The sequence below is a fragment of the Peromyscus eremicus genome, chromosome 13, assembly GCF_949786415.1.
Source record: "Peromyscus eremicus chromosome 13, PerEre_H2_v1, whole genome shotgun sequence".
NCBI lineage: Eukaryota > Metazoa > Chordata > Mammalia > Rodentia > Cricetidae > Peromyscus > Peromyscus eremicus.
Genome location: NC_081429.1, coordinates 34065467 through 34068417, shown reverse-complemented (window position 1 = coordinate 34068417; position 2951 = coordinate 34065467). Strand labels below are relative to the sequence as shown.

The 2951-nt window shown below is 41.8% G+C and overlaps 1 pseudogene; it reads left to right on the top strand.

Moving 5' to 3' along the window:
- Positions 1-1972: 1972 nt before the first annotated feature.
- On the top strand, positions 1973-2126 carry LOC131923758 (U1 spliceosomal RNA; annotated as a pseudogene).
- The last annotated feature ends 825 nt before the right edge of the window (positions 2127-2951 follow it).

Genomic DNA, 2951 nt, shown 5'->3' with positions numbered 1-2951 from the left:
GGTGTGGAAGTCAAAGGGATATTTCAGGCATCTTTCCTAATCCCCTCTCACCTTATTGTTTTGAGACAACCTCTCACTGAACCTGGAGATGATCATTTAAACTAGATTGGCTGGCATAAGGGTCCCCAAGGATTCACCCATCTCTACCCAATATTGAGGTTATAGATGTCCATTACCGTATACAGCTTTTGCAAGGAGGTTGGGAACCATAACTGAAGTCCCCATACTTGTGCAGCAAGCATTTCACCCACTAAGCCATAGTCCCAGCCACTGTCCGCCATAGACTATTTACGGCCATACTTGGCCCAAGTGTACAAGGCAAGGCAAATATGGGCTGAACTTGCTGAAACCACAAGCCAGGATCAACATCTCCTCTCTTAAGGTTTTCTGTTGGGCATTTTGTCATAATGACTTGAAAGTCCCTAACACATACTTTAGGATAGGCTGTCCATTACTTAAACCAAACACATTGATACCTGACCCAGTACACTGGCTGGTACTAAGTGAAAATACGTCTGACTAGCAAGGTGGAGAGAAACATGGAAAAACAAACGTCAGTAGGTATCTTAATAACAACCATTTAAAAACCTGCCGCTTCAGTTAGATTCATGAGCTTTCAGAACTATGTACCCAATTGCTTAAAAGGCACCCCCAGCCAGACACTTGAGGCATGGCACCTCCAATTCTTCTACCAACTAATTTTTCTCCCTAAATTTATTCATTTGAGTTCATTTTTTTTCTTTTCTATTGCTCAGTGGCACTGGAGTTGGAATCTAGGGCTTTTTGTACACTGGCTAGTAAATGTTCTCCTCTGAGCTACATCCTCAACATAATTTCCTAATGTTAATTAAGAGTTCCATGGGTCTTTAGCAATTGAAGCTAGAGTATCATGCTGTGGGGCCTGAACAGTGGCTAAGTTCAAGAATCAGAGCCTCCTCTGTCCTACAGATGTTTTATTTTTCCTTCTATTTGAGTATGAAGCAAAGTCACACAATGAGATAAAGGTACAAAAATGTATAACCACTTGCAGTTATCTCCATTGCCAAGCATTGCTCCTGCTCCCATATAATCTTCAAACTCAAACCAAAGAGGAGAGAGGGTGTGAGAAGGGTGTAAGTCCACCCTTAAGTTCATCCTGGCTCTTACCAGCTCCTTGGCCTTGGGATGCAAGAGAATTTCTGCAGAATTCAGGGAGAGCCAAGCATCTGGGTATACTCAGGAAATGAGAAAAATGTGGAGCCACACCTCTCAGGAGGCAGCAGTGTGAGGACCAAATTGCTAGAGATGCTTGGTTTGATTTTCAGCTTCTACAGCCGAATCCTATCCACTGGGGCTATCAATATACATCCCCTAATCCATGGCCACAGCAAGAATGTCAACACTAGTTGGAAATTGCTAAGATACAATTCCACCAGCTAGAGCAAATACATGTCCTGGTATATGAACAGGAAGTATCAACCACAGTTCATTGCGGAAGGCCTGATCGCTAGCTGGTGATGCTATTTTAGAAAATTCTGGAAACCAGCAGGAGGGGCTTAGATGAGGAAGGAAGATGACTAGGGTGTATATATTTGAGAGCTGGATCTTGTAACAGGATATTTTCTCTCTCTGCTTCTTGTCTAATATGAGTTGTGTTGCCTCAGTAGAGACCAAGGTACATCAATCCAGATGACCATGGACTAAACCTCTGAAACTATAAACACAGATGAACTTTCCTCCTTTTCTCTCGGGTATTTGATCACAGCAAAGAATACTGTGACTAACACAAAAGGAACAAATTACCCATTCATAAAGGTAGGATTGGAGCAAACACTAAGGTTGAGTGGATCTGGGGCTTAGAGTGTTCCAACCATGCTTGGCCTGACCACAGCCTCCTTCTCAGGACTGTTGGCTTCTGCACACAATGGCCCACCAGTCACCTACTTCTCAGTTCAAACCAAGTGACGAGCCTTAGAGCAAAGCAGAACCCAGGGGCAGGGGAGATACCATGATCATGAAGGTGGTTTTCCCAGGGCGAGGCTTATCCATTGCACTCCGGATGTGCTGACCCCTGTGATTTCCCCAAATGCGGGAAACTCGACTGCATAATTTGTGGTAGTGGGGGACTGCGTTCGCGCTCTCCCCTGTAAAAAAGAAAAAAAAAAAAGAGTTCCCTGGAGTCGTCAAGGCCAGCTTTTGTATACATAAAAAAATTATAACTATTTACAGTTACTGCATTACTAAGATCACAATCCATATACTGGAGTAATGAAGTTTTTTCTCTTCAAGCTTTTAAGTTTAAACTACAGATCTTATTGTTTTACCCATAAATCGAATATATTTTTAAGAGGCACTTTACAATTTTGGCAATTAAATTCCCTTAAACCACATTTATAAATGTAATATATACGATTTTCTTTTTTAAGTACTTCAAATGCTTGACCAACAAGCTCAACTTTCCCAAGTACCCAAGCAGTTCTTTAAAAAATGTAATAAATTAAACTCAGACTATCATGACCTTTCAGTTCTCTTAAATCTTTCAATTGCTGTTTACAAACTTACCCGACTGTTCTTAGAACCTTGAATGCTGGAGTTTTAGCCCGAAATCACCTACTTAATTAGGCACAAAAACTAGAATCACATGGCTAATTACAAAGTTGACTGTGCTGGAATCTCTTATATACTGCAGATCCTTTACAGGCGTAATGGTTGAACTGCCAGGCACACAAGGATCGCCTCAAGTTCAACACAGAAATTTTAGAGATATGGGTTTTGCCTACTTCATTCTCTGTCTGTTAACTCTAACACCTTCCCAGGTTAGAAACACCAGAGAGGACCCCAGGTTTTTAACTCCTAGAACACTAGAACTTCCTTCTCCTTGCCTAGCATTTCTCATTAATCCTGGATTTAGACATAGACCCCAGAGCTGAAGACTTTCCCAGTTCTCTCTGCTCAGATGTTGTATGCCTCTG